General features: G+C 44.6%; 1 protein-coding gene and 1 pseudogene across 2 annotated transcripts in view; one reads left to right on the top strand and one right to left on the bottom strand.

The window, feature by feature from the left end:
- The window catches only part of LOC126425068 (retinol-binding protein pinta-like), a 271,017-nt gene that overhangs the window by 16,266 nt on the left and 232,126 nt on the right, over positions 1–22,625 (top strand). The window lies entirely within an intron of this gene.
- LOC126425396 (5S ribosomal RNA) lies at positions 10,687–10,804 on the bottom strand (annotated as a pseudogene).

Below are 22,625 nucleotides of genomic sequence, written 5' to 3'. Positions count from 1 at the left end.
GTGGAAAAGGCCAAATGAGGTTGGTGTCAGTTTCACCTTCTAATTGTAATTTAATAACACTTTTACAACCAAAGCGGCACATAGCCGGACCTTCACCGAATGCAACTCTTTCACGGCTGAAGGCCTCCAAGTAAGAAATCTTACAAATCAACAAGATAAAAAACCAATTAGATAGCAATAAAATGATTTTTGAAAATAGATGACACCAAAGTAGATAGAACAAACATATGCAAGGTGCAATACAAATGGTTGAAGGCCACAACTGAATTTCAGAATATATTACGATAGACTTAAAAGCAGAAGATCACAATGAGATTTTCACTCTGCAGCGGAGTGTGCGCTGATATGAAACTTCCTGGCAGATTAAAACTGTGTGCCAGACCGAGACTCGAACTCGGGACCTTTGCCTTTTGCGGGCAAGTGCTCCACCAACTGAGCTACCCAAGCACGACTCACGCCCCGTCCTGGCAGAAGTAAAGCTGTGAGGACGGGGCGTGTGTCGTGCTTGGGTAGCTCAGCTGGTAGAGCACTTGCCCGCGAAAGGCAAAGGTCCCGAGTTCGAGTCTCGGTCCGGCACACTGTTTTAATCTGCCAGGAAGTTTCAGAAGATCAGAATCTTTAAAAACAAGATAAAATGCAATTAAAGAGGCAAATAAAATAAATTTAAAAAAATATCACCGCTATGTGGAAAGCCTCAAGGCAAAGCAGATAGAATAAACATATGCAAGCTGGCTGAAGGCCACAATTAAGTTTCAAAATTTTAAAATATGTTTAAGCTAGAAAGATAAATTTAAGCATTAATTTTGTTAAATTTTTAAGAAAAAAGAAAAATAACCATAACCCTTAAATTTTAAGTAGCTGAAAACAGATAATTAAACACCGGTGGCACTCAGAAAGCCTCCAGGGAGGTCAGTCTGCCCTCGTTCACTTAGGGAGACAGGTGGTGAGCCCAAGTACACTTGATCCATCGGAAACCAGCTACACACACACGCTCCGACACTGCCTAGGGGCTGCCAGCGGCCCCAGCCGACTGCACCGCGCGGAGATGACTTCCCTCGTCCGCAACAACCGACTGGCAGCTTGCTGCTCCGTCCGCGACTGTTGCACTGTCGCGACTGAACTGCTGGTGTGTCTCCCACTCACTTCCAGACACACGACAGCGGAAATACTGGGTCGGACCCAACCATGCAGAGGAAACACACCCACTTGCTAAACGACATCCCTGCACCAGGAGAGGACTGAGCCAAGTTCCACAAGATGGTAACTGAAGGGGCCCAGAAGTGCTCAGAGAACCACATACATGTCGCCTGATGAGACCACCGATCTCCAGAGCCAGTATGCCGACAACATTTAAAATGACTTGCCCAAGGAAATCACGGCAGCTACACACAAAACCTGACAAACACTTCTGTACATGGCCATTAAGACAAGATACTCCAGATATAGCATGTAATGAAGTCGCCGCGCGGAGTGGCCCCGTAGTTTAAGGCACCATGTCACATATTGCGCCGCCCCTCCCGCCGGAGGTTCGAGTCCTCCCTCGGGCATGGGTGTGTGTGTTGTTCTTAGCATAAGTTAGGTCTGTTGACAATACTCATAGGCTTCGTCACGTGGAACGTCTGCTTGCATGGAGTACAAAGGGGTGATGTGGGATGGTGAACCATCACGTCATAGGCTCGTTTTTCATAGAGGGAACACTGACCACGCGTAAGTATCGCAGGTTGCTAACAGATCATCTGCCACAGATGCTAGAAGGTGTTCTCTGCAGAAAAGGAGGAACCCGTGATAATAAGGTGAAGGCTGTCTAACCCATAGTGCACGAAGTATCATACACTACTGGCCATTAAAATTGCTATATCAAGAAGAAATGCATACGATAAACGGGTATTCATTGGACAAATATATTATACTAGAACTGACATGTGATTACATTTTCACGCAATTTGGGTGCGTAGATCCTGAGAAATCAGTACCCAGAACAACCGCCTCTGGAGGTAATAAGGGCCTTGATACGCCTGGGCATTGTGTCAAACAGAGCTTGGATGGCGTGTACAGGTACAGCTGCCCATGCAGCTTCAACACGATACCACAGTTCATCAAGAGTTGTGACTGGAGTATTGTGATGAGCCAGTTGCTCGGCCACCATTGACCACACGTTTTCAGTTGGTAAGAGATCTGGAGAATGTGCTGTCCTGCTCAGCAGTCGAACATGTTCTGTATCCAGAAAGGCCCGTACAGGACCTGTAACATGTGGTCGTGCATTATCCTGCTGAAATGTAGGGTTTCGCAGGGATCGAATGAAGGGTAGAGCCACGGGTCGTAACACATCTGAAATGTAACGTTCACTGTTCAAAGTGTCGTCAATGCGAAGGTGACCGAGACGTGTAACCAATGGCACCCCATACGATCACGCCGGATAGTACGCCAGTATGGCGATGACGAATACACGCTTCCAATGTGCGTTCACCGGGATGTCGCCAACCACGGATGCGACCATCATGATGCTGTAAACAGAACCTGGATTCATCCGAAGAAATGACGTTTTGCCATTCGTGCACCCAGGTTCGTCGTTGAGTACACCATCGCAGCCGGCCGGGGCGGCCGCCTGGTTCTAGGCGCTACAGTCTGGAACCACGCGACCGCTACAGTCGCAGGTTCGAATCCTGCCTCGGGCATGGATGTGTGTGATGTCCTTAGGTTAGTTAGGTTTAAGTAGTTCTAAGTTCTAGGGGACTGATGACCTCAGACACCATCGCAGGCGCTCCTGTCTGTGACGCAGACCTGAATAATAGACAACAGTAACTAAGCACGCACGGAAACAAATCGGGAGACGATACACACACACACCCAGCCGACTCATGAACGATCGGTGAGCACAAACGCGTCTTCCGGTAGGACGACCGACCGACGATCCAGCAAGACCGTGGCCCGGCTCAAGTGAGGCGTGGCGGCAATGGTCGGGCGAGCCATGTCGACGCAGACCTCATTGCTGCTACAACCCGACTGCCCTAGTGCCGCATTGCAACTCCCCGACTGGCAGCTTCGGACTGCGCTCCAGACGCGTTCCAGCTGACTGGCAGACCGGAACTTGGGACGCGTACTCCCTTACGACAGACAACGACTGGGAAGTAATAGCAGTCAAGCAAAGATACTACGAGAGGGGATATATCGATACGCGCTGCTAATGCCACTCACGGTCGGGCAAAGCATCAACTGAGTGACGGTAGTAATTAAAATTAACGTAGTGAGGTGGGAGTACGTTAAAAACAGAGGGTGTAAAATACATGATGGCCGGAACACGAGACACGCACAGCTCAATTGTTGTGATGATTGGGAAGGAAATGCTATGCACAGAAAACGAAGCTGAAGAACCATAGAAACTTAACACCCCTGGGAAAAAACGTCACATAGATAAGCGAATTACCAGTATCTATTCGTTAGCAGAGGACGCGATTCGTCGTCATATTTATGATTACTATCTCAGGAACATCCGACGCTCAGGAAGTTACTGGTCACAAAGAATCATGACTTTTTTTCAAGGCAGTCGCACATCCTTGTTCACAGTTTTACACAAGTTTGGCTTTCACTATCGACATTTCTGTGGCTGTAAGCTGTTGATGAAGAGAGAGAGGACACAACTGCATGGCGATGCCGATTTTTAAGGGACATCTGCAACATAAATGTTGACTAAGTGGTGTAGCTTGTCTAAACATGGGTCAGTTACGCTCACGTTGTGAAGCAGGCCTGACCAAACGACACAGGTAAAGGAACAATGCCGATGCCTTCTGGCAAGAGTGCCAGACTTACTCTTCTTCATGCAGGCACCTCGCAGGCTTTTCTTCCAAACGTCTCCTGCTTTTTGAATCAAAGAAAGCGGGAGATTATCAAGAAGAAATGAACCACGTCACATTTAGAAAGTGGTTGGAAGATACACTAATACCAAATCTTGGAACACAGTCAACAATTGTACTAGATAATCCTGCTTACCATTCAGTTGTTGCTGACAACGCACCTACCATGTCAAACCGAACATGAGTAACGTAGAAGTAAATATCCTCGGAGTAGTGAAGCAACTTAAATCAGTTAGTAAAAGCAACTCTCCTGCTCCATACTGTATACCAATTAGGTTTCCTTCGGAGTGTACTTATGCATTAGCTCCATACTTAACAATCATGTAGAACCGTTCGCTTGACGAAACATCCGTACCCAGAGACTGGAAAATTGCACAGGTCACACCAATATTCAAGAAAGGTAGTAGGAGTAATCCACTAAATTACTGGCCCATATTGTTAACGTCGATATGCAGCAGGATTTTGGAACATATATTGTGTAGTGTTGGCAGAAGAGCCAACACTGTGTTTCTAGAGGAGGCCGAAATGCACGCGTTTAATTACACGCTGACTGGCGTGAGGTCTGGAACAGGACAATATCTTGAAAATTGCAAATAAAGTACGTAGATGATGTAATACTTAACTTTAATCCACAATTGTAGAACATCGCTCTTGATGATACATGCTTCACATAATAAATATCAATTGAATACGGCGCCTTGCTAGGTCGTAGGAAATGTAGCTGAAGGTTATGCTAACTATCGTCTCGGCAAATGAGAGCGTAGTTTTCAGTGAACCTTTCCTAGCAAAGTCGGCTGTACAACTGGGGCGAGTGCTAGTACGTCTCTCTAGACCTGCCGCGTGATGGTGCTCGGTCTGCTATCACTGACAGTGGCGACACGCGGGTCCGACGTATACTAATGGACCGCGGCCGATTTAAAGGCTACCACCTAGCAAGTGTGGTGTCTGGCGGTGACACCACATATTGTGTTCAAACTTTACGTATTACCTCGAAGAAAACTGTCTACTGGCACACAGTGAATGTGGATTTAGAAAACATCGTTCCTGTGAAACACAACTAGCTCTTTACGCACACGAAGTGTTGTGTGCTATGGCAAGGGATTTCAGATCGATTCCGTATTTCTGGATTTCCGATAGGCTTTTGACACTGTACCACACAAGCGGCTTGTAGTGAAATCGCATACTTATGGAATATCGTCTCGGTTATGTGGCTGGATTGGTGACTTCCTGTCGGAGAGGTCACAGTTCGTAGATACTGACGGAAAGTCATCGAGTAAAACAGAAGTGATTTCCGGCGTTCCCCAAGGTAGCATTATAGGCCTTTTCCTGCTCCTTATCTATATAAACCATTTGAGAGACAATCAGAACAGCCGTCTTAGGTTGTTTGCAGGTGACGCTGTCGTTTATCGACTAATCAAGTCATCAGAGGATCAAAACAAATTCCAAAATGATTTAGAAAAGATATCTGAATGGTGCGAAAAGTGGGAGTTGACTCTAAATAACGAAAAGTGTGAGGTCATCCACACGAGTGCTGAAAGGAACTCATTAAACTTCGGTTAAGCGATAAATTAGTCTAATCTAAAAGCAGTAAATTCAACTAAATACCTAGGTATTACAATTACGAGCAACCTAAATTGGAAGGAACACATAGAAAATGTTGTGGGGGTGGCTAACCAAAGACTGCGTTTTATTGGCAGGACACTTAGAAAATGTAACAGATCTACTAAGGAGCCTGCCTGTACTACGTTTGTCCGTCCTCTTTTAGACTACTGCTGCGCGGTGTGGGATCCTTACCAAATTGGACTGACGGAGTACATCGAAAAAGTTCAAAGAAGAGCAGCACGATTTGTATTATCGCGAAATATGGGAGAGAGTGTCACAGAAATGATACAGGATTTGTGCTGGACATCATTAAAACAAAGGCGTTTCTCGTTGCGACGGAATCTTCTCACGAAATTCCAATCACCAAGTTTCTCCTCCGAATCCGAAAATGTTTTGTTGACTCCGACCTACATAGGGAGGACCAATCACCACGATAAAATAAGGGAAATCGGAGCTCGCACGGAAAGATATAGGTGTCCGTTCTTCCTGCGTTCTATACGGTATTGGAATAATAGAGAATTGTGAAGGTTTCGATGAACCCTCTGCCATGCACTTAAATGTGATTTGCAGAGTATCCATGCAGATGTAGATGTAGATGAGGAAATGATTGATTGGTTTTAGCGTCAGAGCGGCGATGCAAGTGATGATGTTAAGAAGGTGGAGCTTATGGAAAAGCCACAGTTCTCCTACACGAAATCGGTGAACTGGCAAGAAAATATGGGGCTGCGGTTGTTGCGCTAGCACCTTATCACTGCCATTTGAACACAGTAGCATTAATATGTGCCCAAATTAGAATTATGTTGCCAGGAATAATAACAAATTTACGCTCTCTGGAGCTGAAGCACTCACAAGAGAAGCTGTCACCGTTGAAGACTGCACGAAAGCCGTTAAACGTACGCAGAACAGCGTGGGAAGGACATGGCGGAATGAAGCTCTTTTGGAAAATTCAGTGGAGGACACGATAATTTCATTAAATGACGACAGTGGCATTGACAGTGACAGTGATGTGACAATTCAAGGATCCGCCATAGCGACTAGAACGAGTGGAGATTTTCCATCATCCCCCTAGAAGCGCAGCCCAGGCGGATCCAGATACGGTGTCTGGCGTGCACAGTTTACATCTGTAATAGACTTCGTAACAAAATGAGACCTTCGTAAGTTTTGAAATTTTCAAAGGAAATTCATGTCAGGTATGCAGTATTCATCACACAAAATAAGTATTATTCAAAATGTAACTGCTGAAATACAGGCGCCCTGTTCTTTGTATCGCTTTTGTTCTTTCTTAACAATAGAAGTTGGGTTACTTAAGACACGTTTTCCCACCGCGATAAACGCGCTTAATCTTACTTTTTGTTGCGCTGTAATTGAGTTGGCGGATTGCAGAAAGTAGTAACAGTTTCATTACAGACCTGTAGCGATATGTTTCTCGTGCCGAAACTGTGTGGGCGTCCGGTTAGTAGTTGACGCCCGAGCACACCATTCTGCGTCATATTTAGCTCAACTTGCCTCGCATTACAGATCTCCGACAGAGTTCTGGTTTCAAATGAAAATATGATGCGTTCTTAACATTTCATTCGCATTATGTATTCACCTAACTTCAACAACAAAAAGGTTTCCCGCATTTTCAGAATTCGGTAACGTTGTGAGAAAACTCACATTCGTAAACTGTCGTAATATCGTCTTAATAATTCGTTGCCGCAGATAAAACTCAAACCAAAACGTAGTGTAACTCTTTAACACACTGATGCAACTTCCATATGCATAAATTGACTACTTTGCCTGTTTGAGCGAGCTGAATGAAATTTGAGATCACGCGTGTGTTCTGTGCGTGACGTGGCAACTATGTTCCGAGCCTCCATGTATTGTTGCCGAAGTGACACTCCTAAAATAATTTAGGACAGACTACAGAATCCTGCAACAAACACCAATGACTTTCTAATCTATCCTACTTTTAGTCGTTTATTGTCAATAGGCATTGTTCTAGCTAAAAAAGTGTATATTTACACAAAAAACACACATTCTAAGTGTTATTACAATCTGTTCATTGGCTAACAATAGGAACCAATCCATTCTGTGAAAACCGCGCATCAGTACACTATGTGATCGAAAGTAACCGGGCACCTGGCTGAAAATGACTTACAATTTCGTGGCGCCCTCCATTGGTAATGCTGGAATTCAATATGGTGTTGGCCCACCCGTGGCCTTGATCACTGCCTCCACTCTCGCAAGCATACGTTCAATCAGGTGCTGGGAGGTTTCTTAGGGAATGGCAGCCCAGTCTTCACGGAGTGCTGCACTGAGGAGAGGTATCGATGTCGGTCGGTGAGGCCTGGCACGAAGTAGGCGTTCCGAAACATCCCAGAGAGGTTCTATAGGATTCAGGTCAGGCCAGTCCATTACAGGGAGTTACTGTCGTGTAACCACTCCGCCACCGGCAGTGTGGTATGAACAGGTGCTCGATCGTGTTGATAGATGCAGTCGCCATCCCTGAATTGCTATTCAGCACTGGGAAGCAAAAAGGTGCTTAAAACATCAGTGTAGGCATGCGCTGTGATAGTGCCACCCAAAACAACAACACACGCTGGCAGATGACGTTCACCGGGCATTCGCCATACCCGCACCCTTCCATCGGATCGCCACACTGTGTGCCGTGATTCGTCACTCCACACGTTTTTCCACTTTTCAATCGTCAAATGTTTACGCTCCTTGCATCAAGCGAGGCGTCGTTTGCCATTTACCGGCGTGATTTACGAGGGCAGTTCAATAAGTAATGCAACACATTTTTTTTCTGAAACAGGGGTTGTTTTATTCAGCATTGAAATACACCAGGTTATTCCCCAATCTTTTAGCTACACAACACTATTTTTCAACGTAATCTCCATTCAATGCTACGGCCTTACGCCACCTTGAAATAAGGGCCTGTATGCCTGCACGGTACCATTCCACTGGTCGATGTGGGAACCAACGTCGTACTGCATCAATAACTTCTTCATCATCGTAGTGCCTCCCACGGATTGCGTCCTTCATTGGGCCAAACATATGGAAATCCGACGGTGCGAGATCGGGGCTGTAGGGTGCATGAGGAAGAACAGTCCACTGAAGTTTTGTGAGCTCCTCTCGGGTGCGAAGACTTGTGTGAGGTCTTGCGTTGTCATGAAGAAGGAGAAGTTCGTTCAGATTTTTGTGCCTACGAACACGCTGAAGTCGTTTCTTCAATTTCTGAAGAGTAGCACAATACACTTCAGAGTTGATCGTTTGACCATGGGGAAGGACATCGAACAGAATAACCCCTTCAGCGTCCCAGAAGACTGTAACCATGACTTTACTGGCTGAGGGTATGGCTTTAAACTTTTTCTTGGTAGGGGAGTGGGTGTGGCGCCACTCCATTGATTGCCGTTTTGTTTCAGGTTCGAAGTGATGAACCCATGTTTCATCGCCTGTAACAATCTTTGACAAGAAATTGTCACCCTCAGCCACATGACGAGCAAGCAATTCCGCACAGATGGTTCTCCTTTGCTCTTTATGGTGTTCGATTAGACAACGAGGGACCCAGCGGGAACAAACCTTTGAATATCCCAACTGGTGAGCAATTGTGACAGCACTACCAACAGAGATGTCAAGTTGAGCACTGAGTTGTTTGATGGTGATCCGTCGATCATCTCGAACGAGTATGTTCGCACGCTCCGCCATTGCAGGAGATCAGACAGTCTTGCTTGACCTTGCGGCGATGATGACACACGCTTTGCCCAACGACTCACCGTGCTTTTGTCCACTGCCAGATCACCGTAGACATTCTGCAAGCGCCTATGAATATCTGAGATGCCCTGGTTTTCCGCCAAAAGAAACTCGATCACTGCCCGTTGTTTGCAACGCACATCCGTTACAGACGCCATTTTAACAGCTCCGTACAGCGCTGCCACCTGTCGGAAGTCAATGAAACTATACGAGACGAAGCGGGAATGTTTGAAAATATTCCACAAGAAATTTCCGGTTTTTTCAACCAAAATTGGCCGAGAAAGAAAATGTATTGCATTACTTATTGAACTGCCCTCGTATGTGTCATGAGCAGCCGCTCGACCATGAAATCCAAGTTTTCTCACCTACCGCCTAACTATCATAGTACTTGCAGTGGATCCTGATGGAGTTTGGAATTCCTGTGTGACGGTCTGGATAGATGTCTGCGTATTACTCATTACGACTCTCTTCAACAGTCGGCGGTCTCTGTCAGTCAACAGACGAGATCGGCCTGTACACTTTTGTGCTATATGTGTCCCTTCCCGTTTCCATTTCACGATCACAGCGGAAACAGTGGACCTAGGGATGTTTGAAAATGAAATAAAGTCCCATGCTTCTTTACAGAGCGTAGGGGAACGATGCAGGAGACGCACACCACTTTACTAGGCAAGGTCCTAATGGAGGTAGTTTAGGAGTGTGGAAATCTCGCGTACAGACGTATAACACAAGTGACACCCAATCACCTGACCACGTTCGAAGTCTGTAAGTTCTGCAGAGCGCTCCATGCTGCTCCCTCACGATGGATAATGGTTACTGAGACCACTGATACTGTGTACCTGGCAGTAGGTGGCAGCACAATGCACCTAACATGGAAAACGAATGTCTTTGGACGTGTCCGGGTACTTTTGATCATATACTGTAGCACTTTCCATTTCCGCAATATTTGCGGTGCAAGTTTTAGGCAATTCACTGGTCTTATAAACCAGTTTCATTATGACAGGTTCTAGGCGCTTCAGTCTGGAACCACGCTGCTGCGCAGGTTCGAATCCTGCCTCGGTCATGGATGTGTGTGATGTCCTTAGGTTAGTTAGGTTTAAGTAGTTCTAAGTCTATGGGACTGATGACCTCAGACGTTAAGTCCCATAGTGCTTAGAGCCATTTGAACCATTATTACAGGATATGAGTAAATATGAAAGACGCATTGTGCACATCGGATAAACGTTAACGAACTTTGATGCTTATTTGACAGCCAATACACTGATGTGACCTATTTCTAGAAAGAAAAAAAAACTCCTCCCGATCAGGCCATGAAGGCCCAAAGGTACCGACCGGCTGCCGTGTCATCCTCAGCCCACAGGCGTCACTGGATGCCGATATGGAGGGCCATGTGGTCAGCACACCGCTCTCCCGGCCGTCTGACAGTTTCCGAGACCGGAGCCAGTACTTCTCAGTCAAGTAGCTCCTCAGTTTGCCTCACAAGGGCTGAGTGCACACCGCTTGCCAACAGCGCTCGGCAGACCGGATGGTCACCCATCCAAGTGCTAGCCCAGCCTGACAACGGTTAACTTCGGTGATCTGACGGGAACCGGTGTTACCACTGCGGCAAGGCCGTTGGCGACCTGCTTTCGTCACGTCCAAATGTCATTTGACGTCAGGACAAATATTAACGTCATATGTCTTTGTTATCTGCTCATATCCTGTAATACGATGACTGGTTATTTGGAAGACTGACATGTCATTTAGGCATGGACACTTGGGACATTTCAACTTGCGTTTTGGCATGGCTATAAAGCCGAGATCATGATTGTGTGAAATAAATAAATAGCAATTTGCAGTCACATGGAAGACATTCCACTCAAAAAGTTGTGACAGGTTCCCGCCGAAGGAAATATCATTAACTGCAAAACAGCGCAAATGTCGCTGGTATGTGCTCTGTATCGTTTTTGGAAATAAACTTGTTCGATTCTGTCTCAAAGCAGGTAGGTGCAACAAACTGAATAAATCGTAATTACATTATTACCCTGTAAGGAGCTGCCAGAGACTGTGGTTCCCTTAAAGCTAAATACTCAGACAATATTACCACGTTCTAATAAATACAGTCACGACGCTCTCTGGTGAGAAAGTTGTCACCGTTTGGCAGCTGGAGCGACTCTAGCGCTCCAAGCGGTGAAAAAGCAGGCAGTCTCATGCCTCGTAAGGATAATGTTTGTTTTGAATTATTTTCTACTTAATTAATAAAATAATTGCTATATTTTTGCGTTCAATGTGTTAGTGAGTCAGCAAGAGACATGAATTGTCTTGAAATGCGTGTAAAAACAGCCGAACCAAACTGATTCCACGAAATAATATAGAACTCATTCATGAAGAAATATTTTCGAATACGTATATATTTGCAGCTTATTTCGCTGAAACCCCCTCCAGGCGATCATCATAGGCCGCACCACCCACTCCTTCCGCCTCCATGATTTCTACCTCACCATTTATGGCCGTCCTATCCACCTCACTCCTACCCTCAAATACCTTGGCGTCACACTCGGTCGCCACCTCACCTGGACTCCCCATCTCCTTACCATCCAAAACAAAGCTCACAACAGACTCCGCCTCCCGAAACTCCTGTCCGTCGGTACATGGGGTCTGTATCCTTCCACCATCCTTCACACCTACAAATCCTTGATCTGCCCCATCCTCTGTTATGCCAGCGTAACTTGGATTTCCGCCCCTCTCCGCTTCTATAAAGCCCTCCAAATCCTCGAACGCCGTGCGCTCTGCCTCGCCTTCCGCATCGGCCTTCCGTCCCCCACGTGCACCCTCTACGACCTCGTCCCCTTCCCCCACCTTCTCGTTTTCCTTGAACACATCCGCACACTATATATTGTCCGCCGCCTTGATCCCCCTCACCCCCTGGTGTCTCCCTTCCTCTCCACCCCCAACCAGTTGCCGCACCTTTACTGTTGTGTCCCACCCTCTCTCCATCTCCACACCCTCCATCTCCTTTCCTGACGAAACTTCCACCGTCTACCCCTCCCGGATGATGAGCTTCGCCCTGACATCTGCTGTTCTTACCAACTCTAACCCCATCTCCCTCCTCCTCAGGGCTCCCTCTCCTCCTCTTCCCTCCTCCTGAGCAGCTTTCCCCTCCTACTCCCCCTCCATCTCTTGTGCCTCCTTTCAGTGTCTCTGCGCTCCCTCCTGCCCTGTCTTCCCTCTTCATCTCCCGCCCCACGTGTCTCCTGCCTCTTCGTGTACCCACTGATGCCCCTCCTCTCTTCATCCCGCCACTTCCCCTGCTGTCCCTTGCTCTCCCTTCTCCATCCTCTCTGCCCTTTCCCTCGGCAGGTCCAGCCTGGCAGTTTTATTCTTCGTTGTGTGTGCTCCAAGTGGGTTTTAAGTGTGTTGTTCCGGAGTGTTTTACTACTGTGGCCGACTTTTAACCTGTGCATGTCCATTCAGTGTCTTCTCTGAGTTTTGAAGAATCGCCAACTGTGTTTTTTAACTGTCTTCCATGGACGTCTCCGTGTTAGTCTATTTTTACCTCCATTTTCTCCCATTATTCTGTTTTAAGTTCCCCTTTATCGCCTTATGTGTGTAACATTTTATTCTTATTTTAAGTTGTCACGTCACTCGGCTGAAGAGCGGCGGATCGTGCTGCTGACAGCCCTCCCTGCCAATATGTGGCAGGGGAATGAAATCACAATAAAGAAAAAAAAACTGAAACCCCTTCCCTCCTCCTGAGCGGCTTCCCCTCCTATTCCTCCTCCTTCTCTTGTGCCCCTTTTCAGTGTCTCTGCACTCCCTCCTGCTGTGTCTTCGCTCTTCATCTCCTGCCCCACATGTCTGCTGCCTCTTCGTGTACCTGCTGACACCCCTACCCTTTTCATCCCGCCACCTCCCCTGCTGCACCTTGCTCTCCCCTCCTTTTCGATCCTCTCTGACCTTTCCCTCGGCAGGTCCCACCTGGCAGTTTTATTCTTCGTCATGTGTGCTCCAAGTGGGTTTTCAGTGTGTTGTGTGTTGTTGCAGAGTGATTTTAATATTGTGGCCGACTTTTAACCTGTGTATGTGCATACAGTGTCTTCTCTGTGTTTTAAGAATCGCCAACTGCGTTTTTTTAACTTTCTGGTTGCTTTTTTAACGTCTCCATGTCAGTGTATTTTTACCTCCATTTTCTCCCCTTACTCTGTTTTATGTTCCCCTTTTTTATCACCTTATGTATGTATCATTTTATTCTTCTTTTAGTTGTCATGTCACTCGGCTGAAGAACGGCGGATTGTGCTGCTGACAGCCCTCCCCTGCCCATATGGGGCAGGGGCATGAAATCACAATTAAGAAGAAAAAACTGAAAGTTAGACAATATAAACACATTTCATGCACGAGAATCATATATTTCTGTTCTCTGTTGTTGTTATTACAGGCATTTCTCTTGACACTTTAAATTTTTTTATGGAGTCCAATGATTCGCCCATTCCTACAATTCGCTCGACTTTTTAATAAACAAATATTTCAAGAAATGTAATTAAGTTTTCTTCAAAAGCGAATATGTTGGATTCTTGCCGTTTGTGGCTCAGATTTAGCAATAATTGTGGAACTGGTTTCTCCTGTGTTGGGAAACAGTATTAGTGCTTTCGTCAACTTATTGTCACATTTGTGTGGTCTTCCCTTAAGCTACAGTTGTGGTGGCTTATTTGCTACGTTAAATAATGTAGGTATTATATTCCATATAGATATCCCAGGTTCCACATTCACTGATTTGGCTGAGAGTGTGGCAAACAAAATTCTTCTTTGTTGAATAGATACCGACATCTTTCTGCAAAATGTCAGGTCTTCTGGTGTTGAGTAGCTATTTTTTTATTAGAGGAAAATGATATTACTCAGTAAATGCCTGTAGGTTACAAGATAATAGTAAATGAACTGTCGTGTAATACACCGTTTCGTATCTCCAAGTGTCCTCAGGAAACTAAACAATCACAAATGTGGTGTAATTTTTTAGTTATTGTCGATTTTTTATCTCCTACATACGATGTGCGACAATGAAGTAATGAGACTGATGTGAAAAACATGTTGCTTACTGTTTTAGTCAAGTTTAGTGTTGTGTCCTTCAAAGTAGTTCCCTTCTGATCGCACACACTTTTTCCAGCGCTTCTGCCATTGATGGTAACATTTCTGGAACTCATCTGTAATATCCTCCAAGACCCTCGTCACAGCTTTTTGGACATCGTATGTTGTTTGATAATGGTGTCCCTTGACCGCCGTTTTGACTCTTGGAAATGGAAAAAAGTTGCACAGAGCGATATCTGGTTGTAATGTCTCTTGCAGCGGTCTCTCCGCGATATTTTCAGAAATTTTATAAATTATATAACTCCGTATATATCTCGAAATATCTCTTCTTATCTTACCGATTATCAATGCAAAGTAGTTTCAAGCCCAATTATTCCTTGGAGCGTCCATTTACTCCATGGAATAGCTTCTCTGCTATCTATGTTTTCTCTTATAAAAAGAATAGAGGACTTCTTGCCGATTAGTCGTGAAAGAAGGATGTATATGTATGTATTGTTGAGCTAGTCGCCATCTTGATGAGATTCTGTATGAGAAGGAATTTAATACATGAACTAAACCAAAGTAAGTGTGTTCGCGTATTATTTAACTGATTATTATTGACAGTGTCTGCTTGCTACGCTGTGTTGCACGGGATCAGTGGGGAACGTCTGATTTATACTGGACGAACCTGCCGTTTTGTATGCTCAAGATATCCAGTTACTTCAAATAAATAGGCTAACACGGTCTTACCAGCAGATCTCCGGTCTTCCCCATGTGATCACCGAAAGTTAATAATTATTACAAATGTTTTCAGGAGATCGACTGACAATTTTCGTCGCACCGAGACTTCGAAATGGCTTCACTGCCTTATGGAATTTAAGTTAAGCTCAATTTAATCAGGATAGAACAGCATTGAACTGTGTGAATGTGATAAGCCTGCCTTGTGAATGAAAATTCCCTTAACATACGCATGTTTTTACTATCCTGATCAGTGAAGCTAAATCAGGCCGATGTGAAAGAGGTTTTAAAATTTTAGATCCCACACAAAAAATATATTAAATGGTGAATATGGTGGCTGTGGTAGTACTGAAATTTGTTTTGAGGTTAAAAATTGCTTTACTGACAGAGCAGTATGGGATGGCGCATTATCGCGATGCAGAATCCAATTATCAGCAATACTGGCACGGACACGAAGAACTCTTTTACGAAGTCTTTCTAAAATTTCTTTGTAGTAATATTCGTTAACTGTTTGTCCAGGAGGCACCCACTCTTTATGAACAATTTCCTTGGGATCAAAGAAGCACAAAAGCATGCATTTCACTTTTGACTTTGACATGCAAGCTTTTTTTGGTCTGGGTGATCCCTTGTCCCTGGATCGTACTGAAAAAACCACGGCTCAGCGGTTCTGGATTGACTTCAGTTTGCTCTAACAGATCGGCTTCCAAATTTTTCCTTGACGAGAGACAGAACGACATGTTAACTTATTACAGCACAACTCATGACTGAGCATTCGCATCAATGTGCTGTTTGGACTAGAAGGAGCTTATAGACCAAGGTCAAAGATACTGTGCCTATGCAAGCCTGCAGGGTTGCCACATCATGCAAAGAAAATCAGTCTCATTACTTTATTGTCGCATCTCGCACACTCCCTATTGTAAAAACTATGTTACAAATCAATATCAACATTAGTGTTCGCACTCATCCGATGTCTTATTTAGAAGTGTAGCTTGCTGGCCTCTTGGGGCGCTGCTATCACTGGGGGTAAGAGCAACGAGATGAGTGTTGCTACTGTTACATTGGACTGTGTTATTCCTGAACAACCTCTACAAGTCTGTTGGTGGGCTTCCGACTTCACCCTGCACATATGTCACCTCTAGGCAGTGCAAGGATATACATCGCCTCCCATCATTTCTTTCAGTTAGGGTGTTGTTTGGCGATGTGGAAAATACTGAGTTGTCCCAGGGGTCGGTGTCTGTCTTAGACTGTAGCTGTCCCTATAGCTCGCTGGGTGAGTAAGTTGAGACGTCCAGACGCTGTGTCTAGTACAGAACTGTGGTGCTGGAACCAAGCTTCAGGTCGCCGAGAGCTATATCTTCTTAATGGCCTCTCATGTGCTCAATACACGTAAAAGATTTGTGAGACAGGATCAGTAGCACTGCAAGACTGTTTGATGCTGATGTTGCAAAGGGAAGTATGGTCGCTGGACGATCGCAGAGAAATGCAAAGAGCCTTGTGCAAAATTTCCTCTTGCTTGAATGAATACTTCTCTAATTAAACGCTGGTGGATATAAGATAGTGCTTGTAACAAGGAGAAAGAAAAGGATGATGTCATCTGATGTCAGTGAACATGGTAACCCCGTCACATTGTGCAAGCATTTAGTGGTAACACTTGGAAGCGATACTATGTCGCATGATCACACGAACTCAGTACACTAATGTCGTATAGAAGACTTGGACTTATCGGAGGACTTCTTAGGGAGTGCAAGCCTTCTATAAGGAATACAGTATAGAGGGTGAAACAGAGCTCCACTGACGAAATTACAGAGGTTGTTCAACGATACGTTCTGAGCATTGTGGAGTATGGGACCCGTGGTCACTGGTGGCTCATTACAGAGTAATAATGTAGTTATGACTTATTCCGCTATGTTACCAGAATTATCTACCTTCTTTGAAAATACTTCCACAAACTGAGAAAGCCTGTAATACGCGATCACCAAAACATAGTAATACGAAAGGGTCTGGTGACAGGTGGGTTACTCAGTGACCTTGAGTGGATCACAGAGAAATACTCTAGAGCCAAGGGCTGAGTATCAGGTTACACCATGACCTTGAGATAAGATAATTATCTGCTCCCGTACCTGCATTGATACTCTTCTACTGCTGTTGTATACACAAACGTCGTAACGCTGAAAATCTGCAGCGAAGTGCAGGAGGACCTGCAGATGTTCGCCACTTGGAACAGTGAGTGCCAGCTGAACCAATCTAACGTATTGCGCGTAAGTATGTGGAAGATATAACGTTGTATGAGTATAATATTAAATGGGGGACACTTCCTATTTATTTCCTGCTGCGTACCGACGGAAAATTCAGTTACTACGGTGTGATTACGCGACTGTAGAACAATCACTAGTAGTAGCACATCCTTCCAGTATAAAGTTCTGTGTGTATAAAGTGGTTTGTAGTGAATGTGGGGGAGGCTGCATGGCCTTATAGATCTTCTTGGCCTCACCATATGGGATGTTTTAATTTCCTGTGTCTTCCTTTCTGCAAGGGAGCAATGCAGTCCCTACTTCAGACAAGGTCATCCTCAGTGCAATTCACACACTTCAGAGGAGGGGAGCAGCCAACACCGTTGCGGGCGGCCACATTTGCAACAAGTTGCTTCACCCCTACATCCTAAAGTGGTGTACCCTAAGCGCTGGCGTTTAAAACAGCGCACTGGGCTGGGATGTTCTGCCTTGACGTAGTCCAGGAGTTTCGTGCTATTGAAGGTGAGGGTGAAGGAGTCAGATTTTACGAGATCCCCCTGCACCCTTTTCAGTGCATTTTGCGCATAAAAAATCCCTTCTTCAGCCCACTCACCTTCCCATTCCTCCTTGCAAATGTCAACCACATCTCTACATGACACAACAGCTTTGCTGTAATTCAACGCGTAGTGGAGCCACATTTCTGTGGTATACTCCCGAGGGCTTTTAGCTTTCCAGAAGTTTATCTTTTGTTAGGAATTAGCAGTTTCAACCAACAGAGTTCAATAATGCAATAGTTTGACTGATTGCAGCATATCTGTGAGGCCCTCTAAGCCTTTATGAATATAAAAAGGCGAAAAGTTCTCCAAGCTGCCCACTTTCCATTTCAGAAAGACATTCTGTCCAGCAGCATGAGTTCTGTTACTATTCAGTGAAGAACTCTGAGTAATCTGGCTGGCTACTCGAGTCGTTTTCCTATATTGGGTGTTTGTATCTACCAGTGGCCACCCAACCCGCTGCAACTAGGAAAGAATTTAGAGACATCCATCTAAGTTCCACAAGCTGCTAGGGAAATAAGCCCACCTAGACAGAGCTCCACGTGCCTAGATAAGCCTTATGCAACTGAGATGCGGCAGGTTCCCCAGAGATTGTCCTCTATCGACTGTTCCACTTCATCTTATCGGTGTGTAGAACAGCTTGACATTCAGCGTTGTTTTTTATTTATTTATTTATTTATTTATTTATTTATTTATTTATTTATTTATTTTTACCATCCTGGCGATCTGGGAGGTTAAGCCAAAGTCTCTGTGACACGCAACGTTCCACACGGTGGTCGGATGCCGAGAGCTTACGGTGACAGAGGACTGGCGGCGCTTACCATTCCCTAGCTTACGAACCTCAGGGTCACCAAACCCGTACCCAGCAAACGAATTCTGAGGCCCTGAGGACCGAAGCGAGTGGAAGCGGAAGGAGCACATAAAAGTATTCGCAGGTAAGGCCGATTACAAGCTTTCATTGGCAGAATCCTCAGGAAGTGCAGCCCAACCACAAAGGATGTTATTCGACCAGATAAGTGAATATTGCTAGTCACAGTGGGATCCGTACCAGATAGAACTAATAGAGCAAATAGAGAAGATAGGAACTAGAGCAGTGGGTTTCATAAGAGGTTCATTCAGTAAGTGCAAGAGCAACACTGAGATGCTCAGTCTGCTCCATTGGCAGGCGTTTCAAGAGAGATGGAGTGGTTTAACGATGAAATTATGTGATCATGCTTCCTAGCAGTAATCTAGCAACATATTGCTTTCTCTCAAGTGTCTCTTGTGAAAACAACCTGGTGGCAAAAATCAGAGAAATTCGATGACGATGATGACGATTATGTTTGGTTTGTGGGGCGCTCAACTGCGCCGCCAGTAGCGCCCGTACAAAGTCCCAAGCCGGCCGCAGTGGCCGAGCGGTTCTAGGCGCTTCAGTCTGGAAACGCGCGACCGCTACGCCTCGGGTTAGGTTTAAGTAGTTCTAAGTTCTAGGGGACTGATGACCTCAGATGTTAAGTCACATTGTGCTCAGAGCCATTTGAACCATCTGAACCAAAGTCCGAATTTTTACACAGTCCAAATTTTTTTTACACAATCCAGTCTAGCTATTGTCACGAATAACGATGACGATGATCATGATGAAATGATGAGGACAACACAAACACCCAGCCCCCGGGCAGAGAAAATCTCCAATCCGTCCAGGAACCGAACCCGAGGTCCGCTCAGTGTATTGTAGGCATTGTTCTGAACATTATTGCACTCTGTAGTAAGGACGGTATTGTGTACATTATTTGTGCATAGTTGAGTCACTATATCCCAGCGAATTTCGAAGAAAGAAAAGTCATTGGTATGTAACCTGAAACGCCCACTAAACCCGCTGGACAGAACAGGTAATAGGATTGTGGAAAGGGCCAAAAGTTGAGGTCAGTTTCTCCTTGTAATTGTCATTTATTGTAATTTAATGACTTTTACAACTAAAGCAGCACATAGCCAGACCTTTACCGAATTCAACTATTTTACGGCTGAAGGCCTCCAAACAAGAAATCTTAACAAATCAACAAAATAAAAACCCACTTAAGAGAGCAATAAAATAATTAAAAAAAAGAGCAAACATATGCAAAATGCAATACAAATGTCTGAGGGCCACAATTAAATTTCAAAATTTTAGAATTTATTACCATACACTTTTAAAGGCAGAAGGCCAGAATGTTTGACAACAAGTAATCTTAAAAATCAACAAGATTAAATGCAATTAAGAAGGAAAATCAAATAAATAGAAAAACGTATCATGGTTACATGGAAAGCAGTAAGGCTAAGCAGACAGAACACACACATGCAAGGTGCAATACCGATGGCTGAAGGCCACAATTAAGTTTCAAAATTTTAAAATATATTATCATACTCTTCTAAATGCAGAAGGCTGCAATGTTTAAGATTGAAAGATAAATTTAAAAATTAATTTTGCAAAATCTTTAAAAAAATAACGATAAGCCTTAAATTTAAGGTATCTGACAACGGATAATTAAACACGGGTGGCACTGAGAAGCCTCCAGCGAGGTTGGTCTGCCCTCGTTCGCTTAGGCGAGACAGGTGGTGAGCCAAACTATACTTGACCCGTCGGAACCCAACTTGGGAACAGCCACATACCGACTGACACAACGACTTGCTTCCCATCAATCAATACATGACAACTGGAAAGGTTACAAACGTGATAATGCACAATAGAGTATGTATTAGCTGTCAAAATTACACATCATGTCGGACAGCGACAACAGGTGATGAAAGGACGCTGCCTGAAATTACATTAGTGGCCAGGGCAGGTAACTGGAATACTAACGGCCACTAGGCAGAAAATTCCTCTGGTACATTTGAATTTGAAACACGGTAATATAGTTAACTTCACTCAAAAGAACACTCTCTGAGTTTACGTCAGTGCCCAGGGCAGGTAATCAATATTAACGGCTACAAGACAGAAAATTCCACTGGTGCAATCGAATTGTAGTAGACCAAAATAATTATTTGCACCGCATGGCGCCTAAATTTCAGCAGTAGAAACACTCGGTGTTGCTCACAGGAAAACCTCCCCAACAGCAAACCACCAAAACGATCCACCACAACATGAATGGACGTGGCTTGGGTAGTTGAAACCACTACTCAACTTTGACGTCCCGGGTCGGTGAACCATGAAGCTCGTAGCTATCGGACAGCTCCACACACGCTCCGACACTGCGCAGGGGCTGCCAGCCGCCCCAGCCGACTGCACTGCACGGAGCTTCCCTGGTCCGCAGCAACCGACCGACTGACTCCAGACGCCCTAGCCGGAAACTATATGCACCAAACCAAAGATGGTATACGGTGCAAATATCGATACACATCAGTGCTGCCACTCGTAGAAGGAAGAAGAACCATTGTAACGTTGCTACATTAATTTTGCTAAGATGAAAGCGGTACTGACTGACAATAAAACCGGGTTAAAAGCTGTGAGCTGTCTGGGGAGAAGTTAACCGTGCATTACTGCGCAACTGTTTCACCAGGTAACTAGTCTAGGTTTACCACATTACCAATCAGACTAACATTGATTATAATCTTTTACAGTCATACAACAACCGGTAATATATCTATATATAAAAAGGAGAATTTAAGTAAAAAGAAAGAAATCAGTTTATATTTGGAAATTTATTTTAAGATTGTTCATTGAAATTTCAGCATATTATACGTGAGTTATAACTGAGCTGGTGCCTTGTTTAAGGATTGTAAAAGTGTGAGATTTTAATCTTACGGAACACATCAAATATGGAGCCAAGATTGGGAGACTGCATACAAACCTGTATTCACAAAACAACACCCAAAGAACGTTGAAACATAAGCAAGAAGAAATTAACCACAACCAACAGATTCAGTTTTCACCCAAAGAAATTACGTTCGTAACACAATCCTGTCCGTCATGTAATTACCACACACTGGTATACTAAATTCATATTAACTCTTTGTGAAATCTTCCCAAAAAGAATAGCTGAAGGCTACTTTGATGATTACACCACATGCTCCACGTGGTCAACTTGGTTTACAGAAACCGTATAACTCCACAGTAATTTTGATAATTAAAATAAATTCGATCGAAAAGCAATTGACAAAAGAAAAACCTTGAACTGGTTACAAACGTCTTACTATTAACCTGATGCGTCAAACAGTTATATAAGCACGTGGTACTGGTCTCGCAAAGTACACTCCACGTGGGTTGAACATAAAGAAAAGCATAAAGAAAAGTTGCTATGTTGTAAAATATTGTCAAGACGAGACGTTATAATCACACAAGCATTCACATTTAAGATTGATGAACTTAGTTAGAGTTACTGATCAACACGTGGTTCCACTTTACTCACAAAGTAATGACAAAGCAACTACCGCAAAATAATCTGAACTTCACACGAGAATTACACTCCGCTGCAATTTAAGATAGCATTAGATATTTTAGAGCTAAATCTGAAATCAAGGTATTAAGTTTTCAGTTAGGCTGAACTTAAGAAATCCATTGTCCTACGGACTTAGCAGACACGCGCTTAGCCGGAGATCTTACCACTTCAGACGCTCGCCACGGTCCCACCGCAACTGCCTACTGCTGAGCGTGCTTCCTCACGGTGGCTCACAAAGACAAACGGAAGTGGCCAGAGGGGCAGCTTCCTATACCAACATGACAACGGACGGACAGAACCATACTAAGGATAGAAACCTCTTTGCTTTTAGGAAGCGTAGCTACCTGTTCCGACGTTGGTCCTACTGTTCTCTAGCAGACAGGCTTGTCTGCTACCCTCAAGCATGCAACTACAAATACATTTGCTCATTCATACTCTCACACAGAAGGGAAGGGGGATGACAGTATCTTATCATATACAGTATATAAA

Source organism: Schistocerca serialis, chromosome 10, assembly GCF_023864345.2.
Source record: "Schistocerca serialis cubense isolate TAMUIC-IGC-003099 chromosome 10, iqSchSeri2.2, whole genome shotgun sequence".
NCBI lineage: Eukaryota > Metazoa > Arthropoda > Insecta > Orthoptera > Acrididae > Schistocerca > Schistocerca serialis.
This window is presented reverse-complemented; position numbering and strand designations above follow the sequence as displayed.